General features: G+C 37.2%; 1 pseudogene; it reads left to right on the top strand.

Annotated features, from left to right (window-relative positions):
- Positions 1-7,970: 7,970 nt before the first annotated feature.
- Positions 7,971-11,733, top strand: LOC128598356 (phosphatidylinositol transfer protein beta isoform-like; annotated as a pseudogene).
- The last annotated feature ends 6,927 nt before the right edge of the window (positions 11,734-18,660 follow it).

The raw sequence follows: 18,660 nt of genomic DNA, 5'->3' as shown, positions 1-18,660 counted from the left end.
GTGAGATCTATATCTACAATCACATCAAGGTTATATCAATGGTTTTTCATAGTTTCTCCCACTTCATAGCTGAATGGAGGTTATTCTAACTCCGGTTCTGCAGAGTAAGCTCTCCTGGGAGTACAAAGCCTGAAGTCAAACGTTGGTGCTATTGCTTGCATATCTCACTAGATGGCGCTAGGAGCATCTATAATGGCCGAGACCAAACACCAGCGTTCCGAAAACATGTCAGCCTTTCCCTAAATTGCAGAATATTGCATTTCTGGTAGAAAAAAATATTTTTAAAAACTACTTTTGCACAATCTCATATACTATTTATACCTAAGAAAATTAATTTCTCTCAATGATAAAAGAAATCATAATATTCCATTGGAATTTGTATACGCTGTGCCTTATTTAAGCATGGGCATCTGTTTCAGACCTGGTCTTCTTTTTTGCTGATGAACCATCTACGATGATTACTCTGCCCTGTAGCAGACCACCAAGCTGCAACGGCTGCATTTGAAGTACACTAAAACATTTTTCTCCAAAAGTGTATGAGAATTTACAAGAAACTTAAAAATAGTGGGTGATAGAAGGTAAAATGCCTTATCTAAAGTCGGACAAACTAATGGTTACACTGAACCCATATTTTCAGACTGAAAAATCAGGGGTCATTGAAATCTAGTTTTTCTGATGCTAGGACTCATACATGAAGCATACAGTAAAGTGGCTTGGAAAGTTATGGCCTCAAATAAATAAAGTGGAAACCTTTATTTTGCTGATATTGGGAAACAGCTTCTAACTTTCAGTCTGAGGGCCCTCTATTGAATAGTTGAAGCTTGTTAGTCTATAATTTCCACTATTATATAGGACGTATTTTTCTCCTGTATATTATTATTCAATTACAATGTTAATGTTATAGATAAAGTGAACATGCAACTAAATGGATGTTGACAGGGCTGGAACAGACTCTTCAATAGTACAGATGAAACTTGAGAACAGAATGGAGGACAGAGACAGACCTACAGGATCAAGTCCAGAAAGATGCCCAAGAAGACAGTAAGAAGCCTAACAATTGCTCAGAGTTGGCAATTAGAGTGGGAGCTCTCTCTCATGGTTGGCCCCAGAAATATTTTATAATGTCCTAAAGATGAAAGTTTTGAAAGCAAACATGTTTTTATTTGTTAGCACCTCTAGATGTTTTGTATCAGAGCTCTCCTGCTGGACAATACTTTCTGGTCAAATAATTAAAACTTGATTTGGGTTTTCAATCAAAGATCTTTGTTTTGAGCCAATTCCTCATTTATTTCTATATTTACTTAATCTGAATTCTGGTTCATGAAATAAATAATCAAAACAGTGAAAACCATTTTTTAAAGTAGATTTTGTGCATTAAGTTTGATTGGAGGAAAAATCTGCCATTTGGGAACAATACGATATCATTTGTAGTATCTAACAGGTTTTACCAATATAAACTCTATGTGGGTAGAAGGCATAGGGGTGTGTGTGTGTCTTAAGAAGTTTTAAATTCCCAGAGTGTTTAATTATGTCTAAAGAATTATCTCTGAATGCATATAAAATACTGAGAAAACATGAAACTCTAAGGTTACTATCAGTGTGTGTTGCTGAGTAGGTTATTAACACCCATGAGTCTCCATTTCTTATCCCTAAAATGGAAATAATACCTACCTCCCTTCTGTTGTTTAAGGGATTAAGTGAATGTAGATGTCTAAGCCAGGCCTGGTGCTTACGGGATGATCAGCCCACTTGGTTCTCTTCCTTCCCCTGCTTCCCTGCTCAGTCAAAGTCACTGGGGTGTTACTGAAAATGGAGAGATATGCAGTAAATAAGTAGTATTGAGAAATAATAAAAGTCATTTATTTTGTATGCAGGTAAATTTACTGTAATTGAGCAATGTAAATTGCTTTTTAAAAAAAGCGTAACTGCATGCATTCCCTATCTCTATAGTAGAAATGAACCAAAGAGAAAGTGTTCGTATCCCCCACAGTCTTATCTGATGGTTCTGTAATCTGGTAGAATTTTGATTTTTATAATACTTGCCTAGAAAATGAGAATGAGAGAAAATGCAACTCCCCCTGGCACCCAATCAATTGGCAATTCCCCATGCCAATTAGGGACCTATTCTCAGTACTATATAAGACAAATGGATGAAACAATCAAGGAGATGACTTATTCCTGCTACAGCCATAGGGAGCGTCTCCAGATCAGAACATTAGAGTGCCTCTGCGCCTAAGGTCTGTATAGGGAAGAGTAGACAAGTTACACATGTGGAGTTTGACAGCACAATTGTTTTGCACTCAGAGGACTCCGTTATTTAAATGGTTAGAAAACGTTTATTTCTGTATCTAGCTAATTTTAGAAGAACAAACAGTTGTAATAATAGCTATTCATTCACGAGATTTAAAAAATGGGAAGTTAGTGAAAGGTGAAATTGTGTCTGGCTTCGTCAGCAGGTTCAAGCAAGAGGTGTTTGGCCTTGTCACAGGTACAGAAGGAAGTCTTTCAGGAGTCCTGAGAAAAGTGGACAGTGACTGTTACCTAAGTGACAAGGAGAAGGGTGATTTCTTTCGGCAAGCTGTTTGGCAGAACATAAAATGGTGGAGGTTTTTAGAAAACAAAAAGTTGATGAAATTCCTTAGGCACAGCTATTTTCTGGAAGCACAAGGCTCTAGTGAAGTTCAACATTGTCCGTGCTCCCTCCCCTTTGTTCCAGAAAAATTTGATTCATTGTTTAACAATTCAGAAGTAACCATAAATCTCCTGAGGGAGGTGAACCACAATGTAAAAAATAGTCTGATGACAACTTTCATTGACATGGTGTCTGAAAAAGCAATGGAAGCATCTGTCAAAAGATAAAATTACAATAAATTTATTTTAAAGATCAAATTGACTTTTATTTTCAATTCTAGAATATTCTTTTATTAGCTTAACCTATAGCTGTAGTTGAAACTTAGTTTGTGTAGAAAATATGGGTAAGACAGGAGAAACCATAGTTTTAAAAATACAAAGAAAAGAATAATAAATTAGAGGTATCAACATATAATAAATTAAAGCTATATCGACATATAGCTTTAAAACTTAAGATTTTTTTCAAAAGTATTATACATTAAAATTAAAATCGGTTCTTCCTTGGTACAATCACAAGCTACAAAAATCTTCAGCCATTAAATTGTATCTTTTGTTCACAATGTTTGCCAATATTATTAAAAACACAATAAATTAAATTTACGTTTAAAAACAATATAAAATATAAATACATTCTGAAAAAAATACAACAAACATATGCAGAAACTAAAACGTATTTTCTATATAAACAGGAGTGGGGTATAAGACAGTAATTCTCCTCCCCTGTACCCCTCACACACTCCCACATTCAGGACTTTAATTTGTGAAGTTTTGACTTTATCTGAGCAAATATATTAGCAATTCACTTTGACCTTAAAGTCTTTTGTGAGGTACAACTGTGATTAAACTATGAGGAATTACTGATTAACATTCACAGGACTTATCTAACCATTGTGCATGCTTCTAAATGTCAGAACAAATTATTCATTAGTATTTCATGGATACAATCAAACAAGTAGGGAAGTTAAACAAGTTTCAATAATGGTTGTTTAAAAACATACTTCAAAGGTGCTTGAGATTAGAACTGGCAAAATTGCTGCCAAACCACCATTGGAATGTACTTCAAGGAGCATATTGGACATGTGGCACCCTGGCTGATTCCATTGTACTGGAAGGTGTGGAATTTTTTTTTTTTCCCAACTCTTTCACTTACATCTTTTACTTATGGCACACATTATATACTTATATTTGAACAATAGCCATTAATTTGGAAAATAATTTTTCAGTTTGTCTTATATTGCTGATACTGTGTTGGCTGCTGGAGTCTTATGGTTCATGATAGAGACCAGTTTCTGCCCTCTAGGAGCTTCTAGTCTAGAGGACACAGTTACAACACAACATGGTGAAAGGTGATAAAATGGGGACAGTTCAGTATGATTTGGAGGGGCACTGAACAGTGTCGGGAATGGAGGAAGGAGGAGTCAGAAATGATTCCTGGGAATATAGCACATGGAGTGAAAAGGTAAGGAGGAAGCCATGTAGGAGTGGTAAGAGAGGACAGTCACCAGCCAAGATGTCCCCGTGTCCCATATACTCGCGAGTGACAACTGAAATCAGTAAATACTAGATTGTGAGCCCTTTCAGGGAAAGAGCTCTACCTTATTTACCTGTGCTGCCTAGTTCAAGGTTGGGCCTCAAATAGATACACCACAAATGTTTGATCAAAGAAATAAAAGGAAAGATACAAAGAGTTATCATGTATCCAGAAGGTAGGCACAAAATCTTCTAAGGAATGAGATTTCCTAGCACCCTTGTACAAGTAATCCTAGGAGCTCATGAAAGCTAAGTTGATCAGCAACAGAACAGGCAGAGTCCTTTTTTTAAAAGGTAATGACTCTTTTTGGAGGTGTAGAGCATGACTCAGGTAAAAGATGTTTCTTATGCTAAGATGGGACACAGGGCAGAAATAGACTAAGATGAGACTTTGGTACATGCATTAAAGAAAATCTGTGAACAAGATGGAGGAACAAAATAAAAGAGGGAAAGAGGAAAAAACAATAGATTAAAAAAAGGAAAACGAAAACACAAAAGTCTTTGAGTGAGAAGATTGAGGAAAACTGAAAATAAAATGATGAAGAACAAACTATAAAACAGCAGAAATAAGATCTGAATGTCCATTCCCAGTCACTAGAATGCTACAGAAAGAGAGGCCTGCCAGAGCTTTTTGGCCATCTCATCAAGGACCTAAGTCTTCTGACTAGAAAAAATATACCTTTTATTATGACAAGAACCAAGAATTTCTACAATATCATTAAATCAAAAGTTTGTCATACAAATACATGATAATTTTTGGAAACTATTGCCTGACTTTTTCCCCTTCAAAAAGGATTTTTTCCAAATATGTATTTGTGCCCATTTGTTTAACCACAAGTAAACAGTCAAATTATTTTGCTTTAACCTCAAACCCAAAAGCTTGTTCAGAACAGAAATATGAACTAGACATAAATTACATGGTAAATCAAACCCCCATTTTGGCATTACTTTTTAAAAAGGTCTCTGCCTGTTCTGTTGCTGATCAACTTAGCTTTCCTGAGCTCCTAGGATTACTTGTACACATTTTGAGGCTGGGACACTATGCAAAGTGGTTTACAATTTGTTCTTTGCAATGTAAATGAAAACCCTAAGATATTGGCAAGAGAGGAAACCTTTTATTTTTCCTTCCCCCTCAGATGGGTAAAATTCCAAAAGTTTGAAAATCCAGCTGGCTGTTGAAGCTACAGGAAACAGGCCCTCTTATTTGGAGCTGGGGAAACTGCAAAATGTCACAACCCCTCTAACGGGAAATTTGACAATATCTAATAAAAATACACATGCAGTTACCTTTTGACCCAACAACTTCACTTCCAGGAAATGATTCCAGAGATACACTGGAAAAACATGAAAATACATAGGCTTAAGTGATTCATTGTTATTTAATTATAATAGATAATAAGGGAAACAACCCAGGTGTTTGATTATAGGACTGGTTGAATAAACGATGGTGCATCACACAGAGAGTGGTAGGTATCTATAAAAAGAATAATAAACATCGGTAGGAATGGAATTTTTCATACAGTATGAAATTATTGTTGAATTAAAAGGATTGTAAAATAAAGGAGAAAGTTGCATGATATGCTATTATTTTGCTTAAAAGGGGGGAGTATAAGAACATTTATATATTCTCTCCTATGGTAGATAATAGAATGCAAAGGTATATGTATATTTATTTATTATCTAAAGCAAATAGGGTGGAAGAGAGAAGGATAGAAACTAGATTTCTCAGTATATATAACATTTTGTAGGTTTGACTTTGAAATCACATAAATATTCTTCATAGTTATAAAACAAACTTATTTAATTTCTAAATATTTAAAGCAATTTAAAATGAATACAATTGTGAATCTGTTGATGATATCACTACACCATTGAAAGCACATGTAGTGGGAATAAGATGGAGTCTGTCAGGCTAGGGCAGATGGGACCCAGCTGGTCCGGTAGGTTTGGGTCCTGCCTGACCTTCTCTCTCTCTCACACACACATCAGTGCATCTGCCATTCTTACAGTTTTGTAAATTTAGCTCCCACCCTAACAATGGCTATCTTGAGTAGTCTAGGTAGATTGATTTAGGAGATTTTTTGAACTGGAGTGTTGTAATAGGTCACTGAGTTATGCTGATTATTATTTGGAATAGGGGTTGATGTGGTCTTTCCTCTGAAATTTTATGTATAAAACAGTAATTTTGGAAATGGAAGAACAGAACTGTCTTGGAGAGGCTACTCTCACTTTCTCTACCATCCTGGCCTTCTGACAAAGTTTTCTGGACCTGTCTCCCTCTTTACATATTGGCCCACAGTGACAGGCCTCCAGACCCTCTTTCTCTGGTAACATCATGACTTTAAAACACAATTTAACTGTACATCCCCAGGAGGGTGTAGTCTAAAGATAAAACAGGTTTGCAAAAGAATATTAAATTAAGAAACATATTATAAACATGGTAGCATTTATATTGTAATTCTGAAGCTAGTGTATATATTGTAGAAAAGTAAACATTTTTATTAACAGACATTTTTACCATAAGAAAAAGGAGTTACATGTATCAGTATTAAGAGTCAGTCTAAGCCATGACATATTATTTATATAATAAAGCCTTTACACATAAAGCCTTTACACATAAAGGCTAATGAGCTTGAAGACTCATTCATAAACTATGAAGTCAATAGAAACAATATAAATGAAAACAAAGAAGACTTAAAAATAAATACCCAGAACCTAAAAGACCTCTTGGAAAATATATAACAATAAAACGTTTAACACATGTGTGAAGAGGAGAGAATATGGCAGGGGAAAAAATCTACAATATCATGGTAAAAATTTTTTCCAAATTCAATTCTTCTTTTTTTTTTTTTTTTTTTGAGACAGAGTCTCACTTTGTCGCGCCCCCCTCCACCCCCCTCGGTTGAGTGTGGTGACATCATAGCCTACACAGCAACCTCTTGGGCTGAAGTGATTCTCTTGCCTCAGCCAACAGAGTAGCTGGGACTACAGGCTCCCAAGACAATGCCCAGCTATTTTTAGAGACGGGAGTCTGGCTCTGGCTCAGGCTGGCCTCGAACTTGTGATCTCAGGCTATCCACCTGCCTCTGCCTCCCGGAGTGCTAGGATTACAAGTGTGAACCACCACACCCAGCCAGCCAAATTCAATTTTTAAAACTTCAACCAGAGAATCTAAAACTCATAAATTCCTCAAAAAAAGAAAAAAAAAACTCTAGGCATATCACAAATAAATTACTAAATACACAGACAATCTCACAAGGAAAGGGGGGGGCACAAATTGCACTCCTGAAACAATAATAAAAAATTATCTCAATCCATTTTGAAGAGACGGGGGAGCTGGTGGCTCATCTGATCCAGGGTCCCTGAACCAAGAAGCATCAGAATTTGAAGAGCCAGCAGCGGGGGTGGTGGCAGCGGCCACTGCTGAAGTGGGAGGTGGGGGTGGGGCGGTGCCAAGCGCAGGGGTGGGGTGGGGTGGGTGAGGATCCCAGGGTCCCGGTCTTTGGCTTCTCTACTCCATCCTGTTTCAACAGGAACATGTCTCATCTCCGCTTGTCAGCAATATAAAGATCGTTGAGTCAGCAATCGGAAGGTTGTTGCTGATTCACAGTTTCAAGAAGACCCTGGGGATGCACATGAAGATTATGAAGATTCGGGTCCTCCCACTAAGAAAATTCAGTCATCTCCCCGAGATGCCAAAAATAAGGGGCGAGCTGAAAAGAATTCACAAGAAGTAGTGAGGACTCAGAAGAAAAGGATGTGAAGACCAAGAAGCGGAGGACAGGGAAGATGAAATAGAAGACGTGAAAATGTGCAAGGGCAGGCGGCGCCCAGAGCAGCTTCTCAGCCGGGAGAGATGCAGGGGGACCGCGAGGCTGGAGGAGCAGCCAGCGATCCGGGACCCCGCGGTGGTGGAGGTTTCCTCACCGAAAACCAATGACAGTGACTATGGCAGCGCAAAAAAGAAAGGATGGTTAAGAAGTCAAAGCCTTTCTTTAAGGCTGCATAATATTCCATGGTTACATATACCACAATTTATTAATCCATTGGTGGATCGACGGGCACTTGGGCTTCTTCCATGAGTTAGCGATTATGAATTGGGCTGCATTTCATGTTTACATGGATGGAGCTAAAACATATTCTTCTTAGTAAAGTATCTGTAGAATGGAAGAAAAAGTACCCAATGTACTTAGCCCTACTATGAAACTAATTTAGGGTTTTCACATGAAAGCTATAACCCAGTTACAACCTAAGAATAGGGGGAAAGGGGAAAGGGAGGGGAGGGAGGGGGGAGGTGGGTAGAGGGAAGGGGATTGGTGGGATTACACCAGCGGTGCATCTTACAAGGGTATATGTGAAACTTGGTATACGGTCTGTGAAGCTAGTGAATGATGCCCTATGAATATATCAATGTACACAGCTATGATTTAATAATAAAAAAAAAAGTCAAAGCCTGGGGGGAAAGAAAAGAAAATGCCCCACCGGGCTAAAGGTTACCTTGACACCATGTCCAGGAAAAGGCGGAGGGGACGTGGGTCGCCCGCAGCTTCAGAGGCATCAGAGGAAAAGCCCCTCCTGGCAGAGGAGGTGAGCAGCAGGAAGGGCCTGGGAAAGCCAACCCAGGCGAGCTCCCGCCCTGTAAGTCTGGGGACCAAGGGTCTGAAGACGAAGCCAGGCTGCGGAGGAGTAAAAGTGATGATGGTGTGGGGAGAGATTTTATTTAAAGAAGGAAAAAGAAAAAAGAGGAAGATAAAGAGAACCTATTTAAGGTATAAATAGTTTTGACTATGGCGTGACTGATGGGCGTTCAGCGCTTTTTCCCATTTGTTAAAAGTAACATTCTCTCTCCCTCTTTCTCTCTCCCTCCCTCTCTCCTTTTCCCTCTTTCTCTCCCTCGCTCTCTCTCTCCTTTTCTCTCTCTCTCTCTCTCTCTCTCTCTCGTTGTATGTTTCCGTTACCTTTTTGTCTGTTGGTCTCTTTTGTCTGTCGTCATCCATTTCCCAACGAAAGCCATGTCAAATTAATCGTTGCATGAACTGCTTTATCTTTTCATTTTAATGGTATATCACACTTGTAAAGCATAAGATTTGAGATGAACACTATCAAAGCTGTTTTTTCTAAAAGATAGCAAGTTGAATAGCAATCCAAAAATGTAGGAAGGTTTTGATGGTGTCTTGCCCGACCTGGACTTTTTAGAAATCAATTGTCATCTAATAAGGGGTTTGTATGTCTACATACACAAGTATAAAAGTCTAAAACAGGTCTTCACTTTAAACTTCCACTGATGATGCAGGTAGGCAATAACAGATGGATTCTGAGTTGTTATTAAAAGCATTCATATTTTTTACCTTGAGAGAACGATGGGGAATGGGGTTACCTGACCTTGTTTGCACGTGTGAGTTTTCTTTTTTAATTTCCTCATTTATTATCTCAAAGGGACTTGGAGCCAGTGATCTTTTTATCCTGCAACAGTCTTTAAGGAGCTTAAAAAAAAAAAAAAAGCATAGAGCCACTAAAACCAAAATCACTTTTGATTTCATGTTTTTTGTCTTTGAAGGTTCACGTTTTAAAAATACTTAAGTATCGGAGGCGGTAGCCGCACGGCCGGGGCGGGGCTGGTGGTAGCGGCAGCAGCTGTGAGGAGTTTAGGGGAAGATGGTGCTGATTTACGGAATTCCGTGTGGTTTTGCCATGTTCCGTTCAGAAGAATGTGACAGAGTTGAAAAGTACGTTTTGGAGATATTTAAGGACTTTGGTATTACTAGACTAATCCTACTCTAGGGTTAGTATCATTGAAAGCCAAGAGGAGAAATACAGCCTCTCTGCACTTTCTACAGAAATTTATTTTTGGAGCACTTAAGAAATATTTTTGGTTTCATCTTCGTAAACCTTCCAAATTGATATCGGGTTGGGCAGCTTTACACTGCTGCAGAAGAATGAGACTGGTGTTGGAGAAGGAATTGAAGTGTTAAAGAATGAACCTTATGAGAAGGACTGAGAAAAGGGGCAGCATACACACAAAATTTATCACCTAAAGAGCAAAGCTCCTGCATTCTGAGGATGATTGCTCCTGAGGGCTCCTTGGTGTTTCATGACAAAGTCTGGAATGCATACCCCTACTGTAGAGCAATTGTAACGAATGAATATATGAAAGATGATTTCTTCATTAAAATGGAAACGTGGCACAATGGGAAAGGATATTTGCATATTTTCAATCAGACAAAAGCTTGATAACCAGGATCTATAGAGAACCCAAAGTAATCCACATGAAAAAAGCCAACAATCCCTTATATCAATGGGCAAGAGACATGAATAGAACTTTCTCTAAAGACGACAGACTAATGGCTAACAAACACATGAAAAAATGTTCATCATCTCTATATATTAGAGAAATGCAAATCAAAACAACCCTGAGATATCATCTAACCCCAGTGAGAATGGCCCACATCACAAAATCTCAAAACTGCAGATGCTGGCGTGGATGTGGAGAGAAGGGAACACTTTTACACTGCTGGTGGGACTGCAAACTAGTACAACCTTTCTGGAAGGAAGTATGGAGAAACCTCAAAGCACTCAAGCTAGACCTCCCATTTGATCCTGCAATCCCATTACTGGGCATCTACCCAGAAGGAAAAAAATCCTTTTATCATAAGGACACTTGTACTAGACTGTTTATTGCAGCTCAATTTACCATTGCCAAAATGTGGAAACAGCCTAAATGCCCACCAACCCAGGAATGGATTAACAAGCTGTGGTATATGTATACCATGGAATACTATTCAGCCATTAAAAAAAATGGAGACTTTACATCCTTCGTATTAACCTGGATGGAAGTGGAAGACATTATTCTTAGTAAAGCATCACAAAAATGGAGAAGCATGAATCCTATGTACTCAATCTTGATATGAGGACAATTAATGACAATTAAGGTTATGGGGGGGGAAGCAGAAAGAGGGATGGAGGGAGGAGGGTGGGGCCTTAGTGTGTGTCACACTTTATGAGGGCAAGACATGATTGCAAGAGGGACTTTACCTAACAATTGCAATCAGTGTAACTGGCTTATTGTACCCTCAATGAATCCCCAACAATAAAAAAAAAAAAATGGAAACGTGGCACAAACCAGACTTGGGAACATGGTTTAGATACAAACATACGGAAAACTGTTGAAATCGTCCACGTACATATTGCAGATCAAAGTCAAGTTGAACTAGCAGACTACAAAGCTGATGAAGACCCAGCGTTATTCCAGTCAGTCAAGACCAAGAGAGGCCCTGTGGGACCCAACTGGAAGAAGGAGCTGGCAAACAGCCCTGACTGTCCTCAGATGTGTGCCTATAAGCTGGTGACCATCAAATTCAAGTGGTGGGGACTGCAGAGCAAAGTAGAAAACTTCATTCAGCAGCAGGAAAAAGGGATATTTGCAAACTTTCATCGCCAGCTTTTTTGTTGGATTGACAAGTGGATCGATCTGACAATGGAGACATCAGGAGGATGGAAGATGAGACTCAGAAAGAATTAGAAAGAATGCATAAGAAGGGTTCCGCTCGAGGCACGTCGGCTGCTGATGTCTAGATGAGTCCACTTTAGACTCATCTAGACAAGATCAAACTGTCTACATAATCAAGGTCAAATAAGGGGAACAAGTGCAGCCAGAGATGATTGAAGAAGAATCTGACAGCATCTCACAGTGTTTTTGTTTCCCAGACCTTTGCTTGTGATGACATATAAACATGAATAGGTTCCCAACCACGAGTGTATCTATTTGTGTGTGTGTGTATGTATATAGCTGTATGTAAAACGCATGTAGAGCTACAGATCCAGACACACACACTTGTGTATATATGTACATACAAACATACTGAAGGGATTAGTACAATTCTCCAAAGTACTATACCTATCTTCAGCAAGAATGCAAAAGAAAATATTTTCAACATATATACCTGGAACAGATTTTAATAAGTATCAAGAGTAATACCATTAATGGACAAATTTGACTGCATTGTAATACTAGCTAGTATGTTTCATAAGTGTCAAGCTGTGGACCAATACATACAGCCTTTTATTACTTTTCTGTTCTTTTAAATCAGTCTCTTATAAATTTATATTTTAGTCCCATAAGCAGCAGACTCCCATAAAAAGTTTCTTCAAAATCTTTTGGCATTCCAAAGAATTTGGAATATAATCTCAATATAATTATAACTATTTATTTCTGGACGGTTATTATCTTGTAGCCAAATTTGACAATGTCTATTAGTAAAGAGTAAAGTTACAAGCCAGTTTTTACTGGCTGAGGGAAAAAAATCCTTTAAAAAAAAATTTCTAGTTTTTGTTGGATTTTTGTATTTTAAATTTCAAATATTTTTCTATATCAAACTGAGCAAAAATGGAGATAGTGGTTTGTGATTTATAATAAACACTAGACAATTTTCAGGTTCCTGTTAGACAAAGAAATTAAGAAGTTAGTCTTAATAATATAGGCTATGTAGAAAAATTGAAAGGATGGGACTTCCTTGGAGTCTTGGGGACTTCCTTGGAGTCTTGTTTTAAAAATGACTTTCCTGGATTAACAGCTTGGAAACCATGCAAATGGTCTGGGTTCCTTTCAGCTCACACAATAAATTGTAGATAGTAAAAGTTTTGCTCTTTTCCTGTTGAAATACACTTCAAGGGGGAGATGTTGCCTTTGAGACAGAAGTTTAAGACACAGTGTGAGTCTTGCCTGCACACAATTAGGAGGCCCTGCCAAGGGGCCCGGCAGACCTCAGACTCTGGAACGTGCTCCCAAGTAGAACGTCATCAGCACATGTCCTGAATGGGTATCATGAGGATGCTGGTTGGATTCCGCTGCCACTTTTTTTTTTTTTTTTTAAAGGAACAATAGCTAGGTAAGATTTTTGTAAGCTTTCTCTGAGTTCCAGTTTTTCTCCTGTCAGTCCTGGAAGCTTTAATGGAAAATATTCTCGAAGCCTTCAGGTCACAAACTGTCTTTTTGAACCTCCCGTGCCTCTTAAAAACACCCCAACGCCTACAGTCAAATCACATTAGTGATCTGGTTTGCTGACAGTCCCGCCCTCCGTGCCTCTGGTTTTCCCACATGTCTTGTGTCCCCACTGGAGTGACTGCAGCGAATCAGACGTGGAAGGATGTTAGGATCACTACTGCGTTGCCATACCCTGTTATCCTCAGCAGCAACCCCCACATTTCATACATGCTTTGTGTACTCAGGATAAAGACTGATGTTTATTGCACTGTTGTAAGATAGGTTTTGTCAGAGCATAATCATTGTCTGTGAAGTGTTTCGTGCGAGGGAGATTATTGCTAATTTTGTGATATAAAAAGTCTAGCCCTCTGTTTTTAATGAACTTAACTCTCACTGGCATCTGTAGTATCATTGGGAGCTTGGGCACACATGGAAATGAGAGCCTTGTGCATGGATTTTAATGTTCTTCTAACAACTGTGGAGATTTGAGGGAATGTGTGGTGAATGTAAAATACCTAGTTTACTCGGCAGTCTCTTGTGTAAATTACAGTAAAACAAAGTAAATGAAATTTAAACAAAAAATAAATTTGATCACAAAATGCCAAAAAAAAAAAAAAACTTAAGTATCTTAGTTTTTAATTTCATTGATAAAATTGTACCAAGGATCCCTTAAAAAGAAAACCATCCTAGAATTTAATTGGCAACATCAATCTACACATTGTAGGGGATATCTTCTCAAACTGGCAATGTTTAGGTTTTAAGCAAATAAAGTCCCAGTTAATGTGAAGCTCAAAAAAAAAAAAAAAAAATTATCACAGACCTCTCATGAGAAACAATGCAGGCTAGAAGACAGTGGAGTCTTTTCTGTGAAGTGTTGAAAGAGAAAACGGGATGTAGAGTAGTGGTTCTCAACCTTCCTAATGAGCAACACTTTAATACAGTTCCTGTGCGTTGCGACCCGACCCACAAGTTGAGAACCACTGACATAGTCAAAGAAACTATATGTGAAAAATAAAAGCAAAATGAAGACACGTACAGATAAAACCTGAGAGAATTTGCCATTAACATACCAGCGTTACAAGACAAATTGAATAAAGTTCTTTGTGCTGAGAAAACACATCAGAAGGAAACACATATGAATGAAGGATGAAAAGCACAGAAAATGATAAATGTACAGTTAATTTTAACCAACTTTTTCTCACTTAATTTTTTAAGACAGTTGACTGATTAAAACAAAAATAATAATTTTATTTTGGAAATCATAGCGTATTTATAAATAGAATGTGTGATAAGAGTAGGAAGGAGGAAATGAATGTCAGTATACTGTTGGAGGTGTCTTATACATAAAGTGTGAAATAATTAATCCAAATGGACTCTAATAAGTTTAAAATGTTTGTTATAATCCTCAGTGACAGCTTAGTGAATTTTTTCAAAAAAGAGTTTGAGCTAAAATGCCAATAGAAAAGATGATAATACACTGCAAAAAATATTCAATAACTCAAGCCAAGAAAAGAAGACAGGAGAAAGAAATAAAAAGAAATAAGACAAATAATAAACAACAAATGGTAGGTTCAAGTCCAAATATAGGAATAATTAAATATAAATATGAAATGTAAACAAAGGATTTCATTGAAGTTAGAGATTGTTATTTTGACTAAAAAGGCAAGGTCAAATGATGTCAAGGTCAAATACAAATAACCATTATTAGTGCTGGGTAATTCAACATACCTCTCTCAGTAATTGACATAATGAGTGACAAATGAATTGAGATATAGAAAGTCTGAACAGCTATGTTAGTCAGCTTGATCTAAGTGATAAATATTGAACACTATCTTCCAAACTAGAAAAAGTACGTTATTTCAAGTACGTATAGGGAAAAGTATACATAAATGTTAAATGATTATATTAGTAAAGAATAAAGGTCACAATCAATTATGTGAATGTCTACCTAAAGAAAATTTAAAAAGAGGAACAAATTAAACCCAAAGTAAGCAGAAGTAAGGAACTAGTAAGGTAGGAGTAGAAATCAATGAAATGGAAAATAAAAGAATAATAAAGTCAATGAAATCAAAAGTTGATCTTTTGAAAATATCAATACAACTGTAAACTTCTAATCAAAGAGAGATGGAGAAGGAGGAAGGAATGAAGAGAACAAGAGTGAGAGGCAGGTTGCACAAGAAGAGCATAAATTAGCATCAGAAAGGAGAGAGGGGCAGCATTACAATCCCTACAGAATTTTTTTGATTAAGTAAGATATTATAAACATCTTTATGCAAATAAATTGTATAACTTAGGTTAAAATGAATAAATTTTTGAAAGATAATAGCTCCTTTAAAGAAATAAATTCATAATTATTCGCCATACCCACAAAAAAGTACAGGCTCAGGTGACTTCATCAGTGAATTTCATCAATGATTTAAGAAGATAATATCAAATTTCTATGGATGTGTAGAAGTAATGCAAAGAAAAATGTGTATAATAAAAAAGAAGGAAAGAACACTTTCCAAGTCATTTTATGAGGAAAAAAACAACTCTGATATCTGAAACTATGCACAGGCATTATAAAAACTTAGAAAATTAGAGATCAATATTACTCACAAACATAGGCATAAAAGTATACTAAAAATAAATTTCTAAATGAAATTTATTAATTTATAAAAGTATTATACATTGTACCTTATTGTGGTTTAGATCAAGAATCCAAGATTAGTGTTATTCAAAAATCAACTAACACATTAACAAATTAAAGGGAAAACATCATATGATCATGTGAACAGATGCAAAAAAAAAAGTGTTTTTGATAAAATTCAATACCAACTAGTAATTATTTTAAAACTAACGGAATACTATAAATAGGGGGACTTTTCTCAGTATGTTCAAAGGTATTTGTAAATAAACAAAAAAAAACACAACTGTGGGTGGGGAAAGGAGGGAGAGGGTAGAGAGGGCAATGGGGGATTACAGTGTATGGCACACCTCTTGGAGGTGGGACACCAAATTATAAGAGGACTTTACCTAACATATACTATCAGTGTAACCTAATTCTTTTTACCCTCAATGAATCTGTGAAGAACTTTTATACCTAACCACAAAGGATAAACACTCCTCCCTTAGCATTGAAAGCAGGGAAAGGACAGCCACCTTAACCACTCACATAGAACATTATACTTGAGATACTTACCATGGTGTGGTGCAGTACCCTCTCTGGAGTCCTTCTGCAGTGCATCTAGCCTGCTGGCCCAGATAGAATCCTGTCAGCTGAAACTTTGTCCAATGTACCTTCAAAGCATCTGTGCCTTGCCCACACTGTGGAATAATGAGACTTCGGGAGGCTGGATGTAATGTACCATTTGTCTGCCATTAAGTTATCCCCAATAAAGCCTTTGTTTGTGTTTGTTCTGTCTTTTGTTTGTGATGACTTTGCACAGGTACTTACTATACCTGTTTACCCAAACTTTTTTAAGTAATGTTTGTGAAAAGTTATTTCACGTATCTTTTTTAGTAAGAAAACACTTAAAATTAGCTAACTGCCCAACAGTAGAGTACTGGTGAAAGAAATTTGGTACATCCAGTGAATGGGGTGTTAGATAGTCATAATAAAATTAAGAAAATCATTATGTAGTAACATATAAGGATCTCTAAGCTATAATGTTAAGTTAAAAAGCAATGCAAAGAAAAATGTGTATAATAAAATAGAAAGGGAGATAGATGCATTCACTGCTCTAGGCATAACATATCTCTGTAAGGATACACCAAAAACATTTAATATTAATAAATTCTCCATCAGGAACTTGTTGGCAGGGTAACAACAATGGAAGGGAGATTTTTTTGTCTTTTACTAGAATTCCCTTCTCTTCCTTTTGAGTGTTTAGTCATTTTAATGTATTACAGTAGGAACTTCCGTAGTTGACCAGCTCCCTACATTGACCATCACCTTCATAGACAGGACATGCACCACATGCATTTATCAGTCTAATAGTTTTTTATGTTGACCACCTCCATATGTTGACCAGTTTGTGACAGTCCCTTGGATGATCAACTTATAGTATTTAAATTTTAAAAAATAAAGAAAAAACTTATTTCTATGAGTCACGGTAATATGTAGTTCCATCTATATAGTTCTATACCTAGCACACAGTGTGTCTCCTGCTCTTACAAATAAAGTAGGCAAAGAGGTGATAACAAGATCTACACAAGGGTATAGGATAGTGCAGAGAAATATCATGGCAAAGAATGTAATGTGCCAAGTTTCATGATGCAGAAAGGCAATTCTGTTTACATGAGCCAAACTTGAAGTCTTTTACATGAATGGCTGTGCCAAATAGATATATCCTGATGTCCTCCCCTTCAGCCCCATCTTTTTCTCCCTTGCTCTATACTCCTGTCCTCCAGCTAAGTACTGCTGCTGTACAAACACAGCTGTCTCCCATGTGTCCTCCACCTGACCTCACTTTATCTGATGCTTTAAAATCCCATTCCACACAAAGCTAGCAAAGGAGATAAAGCAGGATTTAGAAGGCAATGGATAATACTACATAGGAGAGATAGACGAACACAATTCTTATTATAAAATCTGGGACTCTAGTGACAAAATGATGTCATAATTTACATGTAAAAATGCATTTATAGTTCCTACCAAGCTGCATATAAGTAAAACACTTTGAAAGGTAACCTGTTTGTAAATTAAGGAACTACTGTGATTATATTTCCACAGGAAGGTATGAAGACTAAAAGTCTTAAGAGCAAATAAAATCAAGGACTGATATTCAGACACATTTAGCAAGGATGCATCGTTTTATCTTAGAAATATTCTGTTGAATCTCCTTTATGTATTGATAGTTCTGGTCTTTTTATGGAAATTTCAGAAAAGGCAAAAGAAATGTTAGCATGGGCTTCGAGGGACAGCAGACAATTCTGAAGAGCTTCGAGTCAGCGACTTCCAGTGGCTTTTTTTTCCTTCTATGTCACTGACAAAGAAAATATGTGAAACAGATGGTACTTCTGGGCTATTTATAGTTTGTGTGGAAACTTGTTAAAGACAGTTTGGATCATGATTAAAAAATCTTGCCACCTCTTAACTGAAACATGCCACCGAGTTTTTCTTAGAAGGTGTTGAGAAGGCAGCTGAGGATTACAGTCAATGCTTCCTCCTTCTGCAGATAGAAAGTCTATCAGTGGCCTTCTGGATGCAAGCAAATACACATAGAAAATTACAGGTCACTAGGAAACATTTACAGGTAGTCTAGTTATTCTGTTAAATAAATGGTGTGTCTTGGGTGCCTGATTTATAATATATTATACAATCCCTTACTTTGATGTGTTTTTTTCCTTGAAGTAATTGTACCAGTCAATGGAGCTGTTCACCAACTGTTTTCTGTTCTTGCCATTATGAACACTGGGTAGATTTACACATCCCTGCTCCCTTCTGTTTGGGGGAGACTGTGTGACTAATTCTAGCAAATGCAATTGTGAACGGAAGTCATGTGTGTCAGCTCCGGGCCTGTACATGTAAGTACCAA

This window comes from Nycticebus coucang, chromosome 11 (genome assembly GCF_027406575.1).
Source record: "Nycticebus coucang isolate mNycCou1 chromosome 11, mNycCou1.pri, whole genome shotgun sequence".
NCBI lineage: Eukaryota > Metazoa > Chordata > Mammalia > Primates > Lorisidae > Nycticebus > Nycticebus coucang.
This window is presented reverse-complemented; position numbering and strand designations above follow the sequence as displayed.